Source organism: Anser brachyrhynchus (genome assembly GCF_964034855.1).
Source record: "Anser brachyrhynchus genome assembly, chromosome: 2".
Classification (NCBI taxonomy): domain Eukaryota; kingdom Metazoa; phylum Chordata; class Aves; order Anseriformes; family Anatidae; genus Anser; species Anser brachyrhynchus.
Window position 1 is genome coordinate 35,165,479 of NC_137695.1, and position 17,571 is coordinate 35,183,049.

Consider the following 17,571-nt stretch of genomic DNA (forward strand, 5'->3'; position numbering starts at 1 on the left):
ATTCTTACCAAAGCCTGAAGAAAAATGTCACGGGGTATGTATGAACAGCAAACACAACCCAGAGATCCTTTAATCTTATGCGGAAAGTTAGATGCGTTCCTGAAAGAGTGGCAGGATCCAACATGCCTGCTCTGTTCTCTTTGATGTGATGTTTTAATTTTCACACTTCATCATATACTTTCTAAAAAAAAACTTTTTTTTTTTTCCCTTTGCAGATACCTATTTTTTTCCACGATAGAGTTGAACTGTCATGTATGTGTAGCATATATCGCAATTTCTAAATAAAGCTGCAGGGGAAACAACACTTCCTCTTGAGAAAGTTTAGTGTTATCCTTTATAAAGCAGGACTATTAGCTCAAAATTTAAATCTCATTAACTTTATTGAGCATGGTAACAAGATTCAGTTTTTCCCCAGATGCATAGAAATTTGTTTACATGCTTTACAAAGTGCAGTGACCGTGGATTATGGAAACATCATATTTCTTGACCAATTTGTTGTATCTTTGTAGGCTTCTGGTCTCTAAATCCATTCCAATACACCTCTTTCAGTGTACTTTATAACACTAGCATTTACAAACTGATGCAGACAGAGCCACAGCTTCCTTTAAAGCTTATGTATAGATTAGGTCTTCACAGATTGTTTTTCACATTAAGATAATTTGAAACTTGAAAAGAGATGTGCAGTATTTTGACCAAAGAACAAGTAGTTTTAAGTGCATCAGCATTAACTTTCTCTTACATCTTTTTAGGCTGAGGGCCACTAACTTCCCTATATTGTGCTTCTGAACTGGCAATATGTAAACAAACCTAGACACTTTAGAGAAGTGTTGCAAGAAACACCACTTCTAAGGTGTGCTGAGGATAATTAGTGCTATGAGTGCTAAGTAGTTTTGTTATTGATACCAACAGGTAAGAAAAAAATGCAAATACGATAAAAAACGGTACATAGAAATGTTTAATTCTTATTTAAAAGAAACATGTTAAGGCTTGCGCTGGAGCTCCTCGAGGACAGACAGAACAATGCCTGCAATTGTCCTTGTGGTGGGAAAGACATCATGTACCTGTATACAGGTAACATGAACAATGAGAAGCAGCTGCTGATGGAGTGGATCATCCTCTTGGAAGACATACATATCACAGTTGGTCTTAAATCCATTGATATGTATGACTGTAACAAACACCTGGACAACGTGAACTAGGAAAGAGACTCCACAGATCAGGTTTTCTGCAACATTATCCTTCTGGCATAAGATAAGCATGAACTGAGTGATACTTAGAAGCAGAGACACAAGATGTAAGAACATTGATTATAAATCTGAATGATTAGATGTGGTGTTTTGCCAAAATGAAGAAAACCTGGGGAAAGAATCAATTGCAATAGCTGGGTCAGCAAGAGATGACTCAGGCTAGAGATAACCTCAGACTATGTTATCAGTGTATGTCCTCACCAAGAAAGCAATAAGTAAAGGGGATCTCCCCAACTTAAATGATCTAAGTTCCCACAACCACCGCTACCTCCTCAAGTTCTCAATTGCTGAAGGACTCGAATCCAGCTAGGGTTACCCTAAAGGCTCTATTCAGACAGAGCTGGCAAAAGAACTTCTGACCCTGGGGAAAAAAAAATAATAAAGGTGAACCCAAAGCTGCAGATGAAGCAGCCATGCTAGGGAAGAACAGAAGGCCTATTTCAGAGTAAGTGCTTTCACATCAGTTCTTGTTGTACCACTGCAGAGCTACAACAGAACAAAACATAAAAGCAAATTAGGAGATTGGCCAAAAAGGAAAGCTTCAATTACGACTTGGTGAATAATTTAATGTTATTACAGGCAACCCAGAAGAAGGAAGATGTATAGAGTTTTAATGTACTGAGCTTGTTTATACCATTCAACTGCAGTATGGCATCCCAATATAAAATATGGCATCCTTCCGGCAATAATGTTAATAGCTAATATAAAACTGCTGAGGACTTCCATGGCTCTCAGCAGCAGCTTGGTGCCTCCAGTGTGGAGCTGGAGCTCAAAGTCATCAAATTCATACACACTTTGAAAACAACCAAAGCAGCTTAAGATGCTCTTGTTCCCAAACAACTTGTTACTGCCCTTTCACTGGAGATAAGTATTCCCCCTCATCCAAAAATTCATAAATACATAAAATCATAGGAGACTTCCTTAATCCACTTCACTGTAGAGTCAGTTGGCACAGCGAATAGTTCATGTACTTTACTCTGTTCACCAAAATGCAGGCATGGCACTCTCCAACTTATGGGCAGCAACGAAAAAGTGGAAGCAGTGTTACTTTCAACTGGTCCAGATAGAGCTGCGAGAGATACTATGTCCCTAATCTTACATTTAGATTCAAGTTAGTGCAACCTACTGCCTATCTATTTGAATTTAATTAAAAAATGAATGAAATTCCACAAGATTTTAAAAAAAGCTTCAATCCTATTCTCAAGCATTTTTAGAGGTTTAAAAGATTGGAGTTTTTAATTATGATGCCTCCACAACACAAAAGAAATGAATAACTTACAAAGAATTTGATTTAAGCTTAGTGAAAGGGTGCTACAGCTTAACAATCCATATTTATTACTTCTAATGAGTACACTCATTTTTCACTTCAGTTCCAGTCACTAAACAGGATACAGAGACAGCAGACAACGTGCAGAGTTTCATAATGTGTGTGCAGTCTAGCATCTTGGTTGCTTCATAGCATTTTTGAGGTTGGTTGTACTTGAACTACAGCTGAACAGCCTAGGTTTTAATTATAGGCTATAAAAGCAGCAATAAACAGACGTGTTTACAACTGATGTAGATTCCCCTTAAACTTCTTCATAGTGGAAGAGTGCCACCACTATTGCTCTTCACCTCCTCTCTCTCTGCTCTCTTCTCCCGGCCTCTCATCCTTTTTGTGCTTGTTTCTAAAATGCTGGCAGTTGGTACTGGTTTTTCTAAAACCACCACTGCTTACAATGCAAAAACAAATTAAACCTGTGGTTAATTATGAGTAGTGCAGCATAAGGTGCATCCTGGCATACTTAAGACATTTTCCACAATTTTTCATATAATGCACTTAATGAATTTCTGAAAATGTGAGTAAAGAAGCAATTTCTTCTTAATAGAAGGAGCTAAAAGTCTTTTTTTCTTTTAAATAATAAAATTATTTTTGAAGTATTTTTTTTTAAATAAAATGAAGCATCAGGAAACATAATATTGAAAGCTGATTTCTTAACAGATGGTAGTCATGCCCACTTCATCCAGGCTGACCTACATATTTTATCCTTAACACTCATCTTTTACTAACTACGTTTTCTACAATTTTGTCAGCAAATAACACTTTCAGGATAAAAAGCCTAAGCAACTCATCCAAATAAGTCTTCTTTATATGAAAAAACAGAGAATGCATAAAGGAGGAAAACACTTTCACAAAACCTATGCCAGAAAATTGTACTTCTGAAATAAAGTTGTATTTTCTAAAGCTCTTGTGATTGAAATTATACGCAAAGTTTTCATCAAATCTTGACCACAATACTTGGACTTTGCAGGGCTTAAAGCATCTTCATAACTCATACCTTCTTCTAGAAAACAAACAAACAAAAAAATCTGTGCCATAAAGACAGTCAACACTTAGAATTGAATTTCATTATTTTATTCCATGTATTTCATTGTGAAAAGGTGAAAAAATAAATGTTTGTCAAAAACGAAGAGCTGGAGGAGAAACGTGAAAAAAAATAGCATGAATGGTAACCTAAAGTCAAGAGGATTTAACACTTCCATATGAAATGCATATGTGCATTTTTGGGAGAATACCGTAAATTTTCTCCCCAAAACTGTACTCACAGTATTGTTTGTTTGTTTTTGTTTTTTTACATCAGAAACTGACAAGAAATTTTCAAATCCTTTACTTTTGTTACTTCAAAATGACGACAATTTACATGGAACATAAAGATGAATCTTGGAATGACTGACAACAGTTGAAAAGATTACTCTTGGAGAAGTTACACAATCAGCATTTGCAGTTTTCCAGTCTTCTGTTCTGTATTCCAAATTAAGAAAATAAGTCAACTGCCTGTTCTAGCTGCAAACAAACAAGGTGGCAGTGGGAGCCAGCAGTCCTACTGTTTTTATTCCAGACTGCCATTCTCAGACATGCTAAGTCGCCTGACTGCTCATCAGCGTCTGGAGAAAAGAGCAAGGTATTCTAAACATGTTGTCACTTTGTGTGCAATACGGAGACTGCTCCAAAAACATCCTTTTGGAAAGGCTTGAAGGCTTTCCGGGAGCAGAAGAAGGAAGCATTTTTGGAAATTCTTTACAGCTGAAGTTTATGAGCAGCATTTTGCAGTTAGCAAAATAAAGATGTTGAGAAGAGCACCACACGTATCTGATTGCCTAACAAAGCTCTGAAACCCTGCATGTATGGACAGAGAATCAAAAGGACATATCCTACTCTGACTGAAGGACCAGCCTTCTGATGTCCCTCATTGGAATGATCTTTCAGAGTAGAAAACTTGCACTAATCTAGAGAATCACAAAAGAGTTGTTGAAACTATTCCTTCATTGTTACCAGAACGAGATGACAAAGACTGTTCTCTGTTGTAATTTTAAAATAGGAATTAGGCAGATGAACAGTGAAGGTGATCACTGCTTCAAGTTAGTAACCAAAGTATAAAATAAAACAGTGACAAAGCGAGCAGGATCTCCTGTAATGCTCCAGTATCATTTGCGCCCCCTAGAGAGAAGATTTTAAGAATCGATCACTTGTGAAGCTGAATGGATATCATACTTTCAAAAGGTGAAAAAAGTCAACACAGAGTACGGCACAACACAATATTTCTTGAGCATCTGGTGTTGTATTTCTCTCTTCGTTTTGGTAACTTGAATTAAAATACTGTCAGAATAGCATGACAGTTTACTTAGGAAGCTCACAGGCCAAAATTCAAATAACTTACATTTCCATAAAGTACACAAAAAGTTACTGAATTACTCAGGTGAAAAAGATTCTGATCTCTCTTCCTTATGTTTTTCTCTGTTCAGCACCATCAGGTTTTGGAAGAAAGATTTTGAAAGTGGGACAAATGGTAGACTTACACCAGGCTCTGAACAGCCTCCAGAAAAAGCTGACTCCATCTTCACGCTTCCCAAAGCCTCCACTGTGAAGTAGAGTTCATTTAGACTGACCCAAATCAATATTAAACGTTCACACTTTGCATTTTGCTTTCACCACAGATGATAGGACTTTGTATGGCTGTGAATACTATCACCAGCCTACACAAAAATTTAGTATGATTCACAAATACTGGATGTAAATTTGCCTTTCCTGCCTACGGTGTCCAGCAACTCATTTTAAAAAGCCTGTCATCTGCTCTTGCAGGTTGTTCATACAATTTCCCTATACAGTGCTTTGGAATAATTAGAGCTTCCAGTAAACGTTGGAATGAATTGGGTTTGCTCCCTTGTGCAGAGAGATCTGGAACTAATTTTGCCTGGGGATTCCACAAACTGCTTGAAGCAGAGTTCACGTCTCCTGTTACTAGCTCATACATTCACAGCTCCATCTCTCACCATCTTCCTCCTTGCCCAACTCCCTCCGTGCACATGGAATACTTTTCTAGAGCTAAGCCAGGACACAGCAAAAGTGTGAGGTAGTTAAAAGTTAAAAACAGCAGCTTAACTACCTTACGCAGCACATTTAAGAAGCTTAAACTCACCAACAAGTGCAGGAGTTGTCAAGTTGGATGTTATGCATTAAGCATGGGAAACTAAATACATGTGACAAATGCATTTCTTTCCATGTGAATGTAATGATTCTCAGCTAATGTATCTAAATTAAGTCACGCATCAGTTATGTCTGAACAGAGCAAAATGACAATTAACATTATGTACGTAATCAACCATTGACTTTTTTTTTTAATTAAATATTCAGGACCAATTCCAGGGATGCTGCAGGCTTGATTTTTCTTCAGCTGAGCAAGCAGAGATCTATTACTTGAGCAACACCTGCTCAGTCTTCATGTCCACATGTACAGAAACAAGATAGTTCGCAGGTGGCAATTTAAATAAACCACCTGAAAGCGAACAGCTCAAATTAGGTTGCCAGTTTATCCAACACCACTACACAGCCTTCCATTTGACCTTCCTGTAGCATACAGGATCAGGGCTTGTTCACCACTGTTAATGGGGAAAAACAAAAATTAAAAAAAGTCAGGAATGATAGTTTTTACAATCATTTCAGAGAACTCTGAAACACAAGCAAGTGCAGAAACATCACAAATTCTTTAGTGACAGCAATAAAATATTCTTTGTAAAGGAAGGTAAATCTTCCTCACCCTGCACTTGATGATATGTTGCTCTGTTTTGCTCCTGCTAAATTAGCAAAAATCTTGCTGTGGACACTGTCAGATCCCAATTAAAGCTACTCCAACTAAAAAGAGGAACGAAGGCCTGCTGTTCTCAGACTCCAGCTTCATGACAGGAACGTTACTGGCTAATACTCACGTTGTGACAGTTGCAGCCTGATGCTGCAAGGCTGAAGAACAATTAAAGGTCACTGTCTATTAGATTACACTGGCCACGTAACAGAGCATATCTGGATGTTGAGGCTGAAGCCAGGCCATTTGCAGTCAGCGCAGAGCCTGACCAGAGCTGGATATTTCCCTCAACATGCATATCGCTCACGCTTGCGCAGCTGGCCGTGGCGCTCAGATCTGTCACTGCGCTCCTGCGCCTGAGAGACGTCGGTGGGCCGCATCCTTCCTCTCTGTTGAGTGCACCTTTCACAGCTTTATTCTACTTGTAAGGACTTTTCCAGAAACACTATCTTCCATGCCAAAACCCACATTTCTTTTTGGTCATAAAGCTGCTTTATTACCAATACCTATGCAAAGTATATCCATATTTATATACATGCTTTCTAAACATACGTGTACAGTAACACTATCATCTAGTTAAGGTGCCATTGATACTTTTTTAATTAAGTTTTCTTCACAAGCAGATTTATTTTTTCTATGACAACGCCTTTGTATTTTAAACATACTCATCTCTACCTTGTTGAGGCCCACTTCTGGGCTGTAAGTTAAATCAGAATTGATGCCTAGTTATGCAACAGTAAAACAATAATAATAATAAAAAGATCTCCTCACAAGTAAAGAGTTAAACAGCTCAAGTGGAAGAGAACCTTCACTCCCACTCAGCCTGGTATCCTGAAGACAGACAATGTTCACATTCCTTATCCAGGGACCCACTGCTAAACAGGCCTCTGGCTTGTCGCCAGCAGCTCACAGAGATCTCGCTTCAAAATCTCCACAAGCATTCCTCACATTTTTTTCCTTCTAATCGTGAATTAGCCAAGTGTAAAGGTGCTAGGAAGATAAAGCCTGAAATAATCAAAACTGTCTAAACAGATGCACACTAAGGAACTTTTGCTCATAGTCATACTATGTATAAATTACATATTTACATTCTCCTGCATTAGGACTTGAGTGACAAGTCTGATAGTCTACCACTAGACTATGAGAAGAAACTGATAGACATTTACATTGAATTGCATTTCAGTCTTAATGGGGATTTTGACTTTAAGTTTGCTTTTTAAAAGAAATAGAAAAAAGGCACGACATGACTGACACTTTTAAGTGAAGTACACTTAAAAACAATGTGTTAGCCTGGTTATGTTTTACAGAAGTCTAAAATCTGTTCATAACTTGAAAACCTCTAATTCTGCTTTGAAATATATAAAATACAATATATGATTTTAAGTGCAGAAATACAAATTGGTAAGACATTCTCGTCACTCCTTCCTTTCTTTCCTTGTATCTCCCTCAAGCCTCCATCCACCGTCCTCTACATGTTTCAGCTGGGATGCCCTCCACATTGCTCACCACCACACAGAGAGGACTACCACTGATGGTAGTGCTGCCTTCCTACCTGCACCGCCATTTCTCCTACAGTAAGTCTCATTTCAGTGAGGTTGCTTTGGTGCACTGACAATTTGAGAGACACTCAGGATTTAGCAATGCTATGTGGATTTTATTTTGACAAATGCTTCTGTCATACTGTTCAAAATTCTTCTATCTGAAACACAACTCCAGAGAGAAATCAAAACTTAAAAGAACATAGTCAAAAGCAGTGAGAGTTTGCAGGTGTTTCTGTGGGCAGGAAGAGAATAAACTTTAGGCCAAAAAAAAAAAAAAGAAGAAAAGAGAAGTTTCTCAGTTTCTCATAACAAAAGCCTCAAAACAGACATCTCATCTTTACCAAGTGTAATATAACTGTATATAGCTACATCATTGTGTTGGGTGTTGGTTTTTTTTTGGGGGGTGGGGGACGCTTTCAGTTCCATGCCCAGCTTTGTTACTGAAGTTATTATCATTCATTAATCGATTTCTTTTCTTGGTGTTGGGGGATTTTCTTTTTTGCATTTTCACTTTTTTATTTAAAATAAGCAAGTATTATTTATCAAGCTACTACATTAGTACATGGGAATTGTTGCCAGAAGGACTGATAAACACCACCCTTGAAAACCAATTTATTTATGCCAAATGTACACAGCAAAGTAAATCCCTACAGAATACATTTATTTATCGTCATGTGTGCCACCAACCAAGTTATGCACTTGTGAGACCAGTAAGTGCAGTTTTTATAAAGCTGGAAAAACAAATAATTAAACAGCTTTTTTTTTTTTTTTTTTTTTAAACAGCAGATCATAAGTCATACTTTCTCAGATGAAGATTATGGAAAGGGTCTGACCAAAAGTCAGATGTTTTATAACTCTTCAGGATAAGGACTGATGCACTTTCCTCCATAGCATCCACTACCAGCCAATGCCAGAGACGAGCAGAGGAAAACCCCAGAGCCCACCCTGTGCAGCAGTTCCTGCACTCTGGTTGCCAGCACTGCTTTCATCAAGGAGTTTGCAAATACCAGGTAGACAGACATCTCACAAGAATACAAATGTTGGTTGCAGAGGGAGATGCCGAAGCAAGCCCTCAACAGCTGTTACTTAGCTATCACCAGCTCTTGTTAGTGTTTTCTCTTCGATTTAAATTGAGGGCTCTATGGCACTGGAAAAAAAAAGTGTATGAAATTTGTAAAGATGAAGTACAAACTGCAGTTTGGCCAATTGGAAAAAGCATTTGTCTATGGTGAAGCATGACTCATGGCCTTTAGGAAGAATAATTTCACATTTAGGAGAGTTGTAAAACATACGGAATTTCTGGTCATGGGGTAACTGACTTTAAAAACCGGTGAGTGAGTTCTTTCCCTCTTCATCACTCCCCCAGTAGGATTTGAATTTGCAAGGAAAAAGAAAAACTCGTCTCCAAATTTGATACATCCAAATATAAGGAAAATTATCTAACAGCCTACTTGAGGCCACACTGCAGAAAGATAAGGAAAAAAAAAAAACAACAAAACAACTACAGCAGTAAAATCCCCAGGTATTATTACAGACACGCAACCACAGTCATCCGGCACCACCGCTAGCCTCCCTCGCCTTGTCTTCAATATATCTCCCAATCACAATGGGTGAAATAAAAATAAATACACATTTTGGCAAGGACTTATTTAAAAGAAAACCAAACCAAAAATTCATGACTATTTCAGACACAGACGTCCATACTTCTATGGCTATATGGCAAAGATATAATATGTACAATGAAATTCTTCAGGCTTAGCAGTCTGCTGTAGAAAAATCCCTCACTTTTATCTACATTTTCATTTATTTATGTTTACTTAAACAGAATGACAAGTCTAGACAAGCCAGTCTATTCATTAATACCTTTTCTAAACTACAACACTACCAGATGATAAATCCTGAGTTTAACCAGTGTCTATTTAAAAGTCTTCGGTAGTCTTTAAAAGTCTTCTCCTTTGAAAATGCATTATTTGAAGCAAATTACTGTCTCATTGTTATTTAGTCTGTGGCAGCCAGAGCTTTTGCTTATTTTACAGCCTGTTGTCTCTCCCATTAAAAGAGCAGAACGGAAGGAGGCAGGACAGTGTGCATCCTCTGTTTCTCAGAAGACAGGTGGATGCTGTCACCCCTAGATGATGACAAAATATTAGAAATACCAGAATTCTGGTTACTAGAGACAGCCTGGAAGAGTAACAAAAATAATCTTGTCAAAATGTTTTTTAACCTTGAAATTTTATTTCTGAAGTTATGATTACACTGGCTGGTGGCAGTATACTAAGTTGAGAAAGCAAATTAAAGCAGCATATGCTTAATAGAAATGTTTCAAAAGGACTCTAACCATGAGATTAGGAAGAGCTGTTAACAACCCACATGGAATCAAAAGTGCTCCGGAAAGTTAACATGAACTTTTATATGACAGCATCTACTTCAGGTAGCATATGTTGCCTAGACTTAAGTGCTGGATATTGCTCACTGGAAAGGGGGAAGGCAAATGGGAACTGAAGAAACTGCTAATTCTTCACGTAATAAATTAATGAAATATCACCAAACTGTGCAAGGGGATGAGATCCACAACTTTTATACTCCCAAAGGACAACCAGAAACAAAATGGTACAATATCACTGTACATTTCTGGTTCAGTAAAGTAGTTCTAGGCATATTGCACATTTTAAATTTAATTTTTAAAATTACTTTTTCAGTGTTCACCCAATTTCCATGCCAGTGCAACTTACCACAGGACATACACAGAATATTACCTTAGTCACCATTCCAAGAGTAAGAAACATTTAAAATTAAGAACTCTAATTAGACATACATACACACACCCTCTTTATGGGTAGAGAGCAACAATACTGTTACAGTCTGCCCTGTTACATCCCCACTTTGTTAGAACATGCTAAATTTAGTCATAAGTTTACTAGTTGTGCAAATCATTACATGCATAGAAAACGTACAGATTTATACTACTCGCGTAACAAAACAAATCCACTGAACATGGCAAGACACCAAAATATATTACAGGCAAAGCTACAAGCTAATTTGCCTTGGGGTACCTTTTACCTTGTTGAACATGTTTGTTGTTTATATCATTTTGTCCAGTGACAACAACAAGAAAATCAGCAGGTAGGGAACGGCACATCATTACATGTTAAAAACTGCATTATCAATTTCAACCTTTAGAGGCAAAGAGTTGCTGCCAGATAAAACCTGGAGTTAAAACCACATGCAAGAGGACAGTGCACTTTTGAAATCCTTCTTATCCTTACGAGGATAAATTCTTTTATGTCCCTCAATCAAGCATACTAAGCTTTTTCACTGTAAACAGAGTCAGCACTGCTGTCTCTTGACTATTACTGTAGTTGACAGCACCACTTTTTAGCAAACATGACATAAGAGCCCACAAGAACTAAAATTACTTCACTTTGTAGCACTTGACAGCTTGCTAGCAGTTCAAAACACTTCTAGACTTACTGCACTACAGAAAGGCAATTTTCTAGTATCAACATTTTCATTAATCGTTCAGTATTACGTTTTTAAAGTAGAATAATAATTTAAATTTCTTTGTCTTTTTCTGAAACAAGTCTGCTATTTGAAATAAACCGCTACTTGTACAACACTCAATCACACTTGCAGACAGTTGTCAAAATGTTCAGATATTAGTTAATACTGAGAGAAAAAAAATAAATCATGGGGATAAACATATGCTTGAATGAAACCTAGGAAAAAAAAGTACTTTTTTAAGGTAAGGTATCATACAAAATCTACACTTAGATCAAGAACTTTTCTTCAAGAGTTCACCATCCTCCGAAAATACAGCAGCAGTGCTGTTGCAGACTTCATGGTCTACGTACACTGGAAAAACAAGGTTTGTGGGCGAGCTCTTACAAGTGACACTAATAGACCTTGGGCAGGGAATGGGAAGAGAACCTTTCAGCTTTAAATCCTCTCCTGGATCTGAAACATAAGACAGACTTCAAAGGAAAGTGAAAAATAACATGCAAATAATCTCTTAGAATTGTTATATGTATTATAATATGCGTGTGTGTACACACACACAGAGTGTATGTCAGTGCATACACCTCTGCCAGCACCAAGCACTTGCCATCCAGTCTCCTTACCTTAGGCAAGAGAGACAGAGAGAGGACCCTTCCCATCAGGTCACTCCCCACCAAAAGAGATTTTCCCCACTCTAACCCCCAAACAAGTTGGCCCTCCTTTAATTCACCTCACTCTCTGTACTTGTGCACCCCATGCAGTTGTTTGCTTGGGAACTGCTTCAAGCATAGCCAGGTTGGGAGCTCACTCTAGGCAGAAGTACCCAGGTCTCTCCTAGGAAATAAGGAGGCACAAAAGTTACCTGGACAAAAAGAAATGCCTGTGAAAGTTACAGTAAAACAGGCAGCCACACTAAAAAGCTTTAAGAGGTTTTCAAAGTCATTTTATATGGTATTACTCCGATGCGCTCTATTGTGCCTGCAAAGTTACCAGCCAGCATGTTTTACTCCCTACCAGATAAGATCTTGTCTGATTTTCTGCCAGAATTGGAATGTTCTTTCAACATAACTTCAGCCGACAGGAGAATATATTTTCCTTCTCAAAGTTCTTGCTACGGTTTTACAACCAAAAAGCAAGCAGACATAGCAGACACTTTCCTTTATAAGCGTGTGGCACATTGAGTCAACATGTTTGATGAACTCATTAAAAAATATTGCAAACGTTATATTTCCATAAATACATTTCTGGGTATTAATCACTGCTAATAATTATTCTTGGTGAGGTTTCAGCTTTTTTCATCCCTCATATATGCGTTCATAAGATGTATGACAAAACAAGTCTACAACAGATTACATGCTTGGACCAATGTGATAAACAAAACAAGATTAAAGCACATTACTGCAGAAGTATGCTGGTTGTCAACTTTTCACCGTGAGCTTTAAATAAATAAATACATATATACTGTTAACATTTTACAGAATCTTTAAAGTAATCTATTTCTCCTTGAAAAGTACCGACTTTAATAACCTATTTTTTCTGTTTAGTGTGGTCTTTCTTCAAACCTAAAGGTCCTTCTTCAAACCTAAAGGAACAATGTGATTTTCATTTCTTCCTCAAATACCTACTGCTACAAGAACATGCCTTCTGAATTAAAGTGAGGGTATGACCTTTTCCCAAAAGCAGATGGGAACATTTAAACTAGCAGTGGGGCAATGAGCAAGGGAGTCACTAGAAGCCAAAACTGTACCTCACCCATTGCAACACATGCCAGGATCAAAGATTCAGTCCCATGTCCCATTACAATATTACTGAAGGAGTCCACCAAGGACAGCAACTCTCCCTCCCATGCAATCAGTTTGTGTACAAAACCTTTGCTGTTGCACAACTGAAATGCAAGGGACCTTGGTCATATATAATGATTGCTCTTCGTAAGTCAAAGAATAAATTTCTTCAAGTTCTTTCCTGAACTGTGACAAATCTTTTGCCTCCTGATGCATTATTTTTATTCTTCAACCAGTAGATGAATAAGCAACTTGTCATGAGTTTACAAAAAGAAAGACAGGAAAAAGTTACCGTCTCTCTAAAAAAAAAAAAAAAGATATAATCCTGATGGAAGCATATGTTCAAACATATCTCTGAGGCAGAGACAGATATCTATCAGAGAGGGCAGTTTTCATGGCTTCTGCAAGCACAGAACTGATTTACATCAAAGGACTGACTTTGCTGATGACCTCCAGATAAAAAGGGAATGTCTCTGCTCAGTGATGGTGTGATGAAAACATTTTCAGAGAAAATTGGTGAGAGTATGGACTGTCCATATCACTTCCTGGGGAAAAAAAAGTTGAACCTCACTTTGTAAAACCATCCCAGAAGTGCCAATAAAAACATAATTTGTTCTTGATCTTAAAACACAAGGGAACCAACCTGATTTCCTTTGGAATGACAAGACACAGCAGTTGCTACTTTTCTCTGCATAAAAACATATGGAATCACTACTTTGAGTAACAGGAGACAAGATTCATGATTTCTCATACGTTACCTTTGGCTGTGCTAATCACCTATTTCAAGCACTTCTGTTCACAGTCTCTCACAAGATAGGATGTAGGAACTATTAGAAGTATCTGAATTTCATGGCTGAGGCATGCTGCATCCCTACTGCAAGAGGAACGTTCTGCATCCATGATGCCACACGATCATGGAGTTCGCAACTGCCTATAGCTTCAGGCCCAATATCAGTCTGACACACGGTTGGCATTTACAAATGGCAACCTGCTCTAAAAGAAGCGTTTAAGCTATTACTACTTTACAATGCTGTATTAATGAAATTGGACTGTACATTTGATCCACCTGTTCATAATTTCAAACATTTAATTTCTACTGAACAAATTCTAAAGCTTACATTATTCTGGAATCATACTAAATCAGCAGTCCAGTTGTTTCAAACTGCTCCCCTGTCTAATAAGGTATTATCTCTGTTTAATATCAAAGTAACTATCATTAAAACAAAAACTACAAGCTATGCTGTTATGAAATAAGGTCATCTTGCTCCTTCATTCTCCCTTGCATAGATGCCATACAGGATGCTCAGATATATAGTCTATTTTAGTCTTAAACAATACAAGGTTAATTTGTTTCAGTAGCAACTACTGAGACAGTAGAGTAACAAATACATCTTTTCTTCCCTTCTCCACTTTTTCTTTGTTCCTTTCTTTTTGTCCAGAAACTTCTATCTATGCTACTATCAATTGAACAAGTTAATGACAGTATTCATAACTAAATCCACAAGTAAGGACTTTGGCATTCATCTGAGACAAATAACTTGAACTTACAGGCGCCAGCTTGTGCACAAAGAAGAGTTAAGGTTGTGCACATTGGTTATTTTTGCATTTAGAAGCACAGGCACACTAAGATTTGACCTCATTTTCTTTCAAAGTAAGCAGCAAATGGCATATTTTAGCACAGAATTCGTAGTCCTGTATGAGTTTCTCATGTAAGACAGTAAAGAGCAGGCTGTTGAACTGCCACTGTTAATAACATTTCTGTCAATATTGAGCTTACAAAATAAATATTGTGAAAAGTATTTAATTTTACTATGTTAGAGCACCAAGTGAGAGAAGAACAAAAATCAATGTACATGATATTTGTACTGAAGAACTAAGCTTGGAATTTTAGTTTGGCAAAAGCAAGGAAACCTAAAAAAAAAGAGCAATGAATACACAGGAGTTGCATGAAGTTTCTCAAATAAAATTTAAAAAGATTGCAAAATGAGGATCGCTTCCTTCACTATATTTTTGTGTGTTTAAGTGAGCAGTAAAGAATCCTTCTAAAGTCTCAATAACTTATGGAAACTGCTTCTGTAACAGCCATAGATTCATTTCAACTTTGTAAAATTAATTTAATTCACTTTAAGGTGAATTCACTTTGAACACCAAGTACTCTTTTTTTTTTTTTTTTGAAAGATGGGGCTTTTCAGTGAAATTACACCGGGTATTAACATGAGACAATGTATATTAAGAAAGGGGATTATGAAGTATTAATGGATTCCAAGAACCTACCCAAACAGGATGGTACTACGTCAATATGAAAACTAAAATATTACTGTTAAGAAAAGTGATAGCTCTCATGGCAGCATTCTGCCACAGCAGACACAACAAAGAATTTCCTTTCTATAATCTTTCAAATTCTGATAGTTTTGTATCCCTGTAAATCTACCACCCTTCCTTTAGGAACTATCAAAATTGCCTTTCAGAGAACATTCTCGCACTAGAAGTTAACGATTAAGATAAGCAAAATGAAGGTTTCCTGCCCTGACTTTGTCACAGGTTTCCTGCACAACTCCATAGAAAGCCATTAACATACTTGTTCCTCAGGAACCCCTTCCAAAAATTAAACAGCCACATGCTGCACACTGTGAGCAGGGCTATATTCATTTCTGCCAAGTACACAAAGCTTACAGGTTGTTAGACAACCACAAAACATTACTTTGCTACTTAAATAAAAGCACACCAACATCATCAGCTAACTATTTCATAATAGTGTTTGATAAACTCTCCTATATGCACAGGCAAAAAGATCCTAGAGCAACCTGGCACCTCCCAGAAAGAGCACATAGTAGCAACGTAGCAGTACCTACCAAAACAAATAAACCAGGTAGGAGTATTTTCCACTCCTCTCGCTCCTTGTTGGCTTCTAGCTTGTAGAAACTGGAAACGCACACGGCTGTTAATGTGATTAACAGCAGCCACATCTAGCAAAGAGTCAGCCCCTGTGCCTGCTACATACTTCAGTTTCCATGACTCATCTCCAACTTTCCACTGCAACACAAGTCCTCCTGAGCAACATACAGTTAACAATACCTTGCACATGCTCACAACAGAAATGGGGAGAGATTGACCCTAAAAGAATTCACCAAGCAATGTCACCACCCTAAAAGACAAGTTGTTAATTGAAAGTACACAGTGCCTCCTGAATACATGCTATCAGAAGAAGGTGAAATGCCACAAGTGCCATGCCCAGCAATATGACTTTGAACAGATTTCTTTCCCAATCCTAAATATCACAATTAGTGAGCACACAGGCAAAAAAACCTCACATCAACTAAGAACATGATTTTTTGTTGTTGTTTTGTTTAAGTAACACTAGTAACATAATCTCCCCTTGCCAAAGTCCCAGCTTTGGCCGTTTCTATGGAGAGCATTTCAGAAAGAGGTACAAACCACAAAGAAAATAACTGCACAACAGGTAGGAGAGTCTCTTTCTGACCTGGTAAGTTTCCAGTGGAAACCTCAAAGCCTAAGATTAAAGAAAACCCCAAAAATCACAGAATGGTTTGGGTTGAAAAGGGTCCTTTTTTTCCACCCCAGTCCTCTCTCAAAAGAGAGGCAGCTTTGAGGTATTTTCAAGCAATTGCCCTCATAACAGCAGAATATAAGGTTACATTATCACAGCCCCTGGTTTACCTCTGATTTCCTTCCTACTTCCTTCAATTCTTCCTCTAGACATAGTTAAACACAATTTATCATCCAAAAAGGAAATGGAAGTGCTGCCTCTATACCAGCAATGCTACAGTCCTCTCCCCTTGTGTAAGGATGGGGTGATTCTTCACAGTAAGAAGCTTCTTTCATCATACCCCCTATAAGCTGAAATAGACTCTATTCTCTATACCCTGAAATTTAACTTCTACTTTCCTATTCAAAGAGGGCTACACATCCATAATACAGGGAAGACTGACTTACAGTGAATGGGCAGTCTCTCAGTGCTGACCATGAAGAATCCAAATCTCCTCTCCCTTTTAGAGCACTGGAAGTCTGAGCAATTCCATCAGGCAAAACCTGGCAAGCTCACGTGAGTCTGCTGCTGGATCTGAAAACAAACAAACAAAAAAATCAGGTGAAAAATAAAAAACTTATCTGTCCGTACCTGGGAAGCATGAGAGAGATACAAAATATGATCTACAAATATCTTGAAATTTTTGTTGCTGTTGTTAACTAAAATCTTTCCCTAAAATACAGCATCTATGACTACATCTTCCTCTCCTGAAGGGTATATGTGTATATATATATATATATATATATATTTGAAGTTCAGGTTAGCAAAATTCTCATATAAAAAAAAGCAACTAAATTTTAGGCTACTAACATACTAACAGACTAATACATTTTGTAACAGAAA

At 37.6% G+C, this 17,571-nt stretch overlaps 1 protein-coding gene across 15 annotated transcripts in view; it reads right to left on the reverse strand.

The window, feature by feature from the left end:
* OSBPL3 (oxysterol binding protein like 3) overlaps positions 1-17,571 on the reverse strand; it is an 88,616-nt gene that overhangs the window by 52,228 nt on the left and 18,817 nt on the right. For all 15 annotated transcript variants that reach the window (XM_080577866.1, XM_080577874.1, XM_080577870.1 and 12 more), the window contains one exon: positions 17,136-17,262. The gene's annotated coding sequence lies outside the window, so the exon portion shown is untranslated. The remainder of the gene's footprint in view (positions 1-17,135; positions 17,263-17,571) is intronic.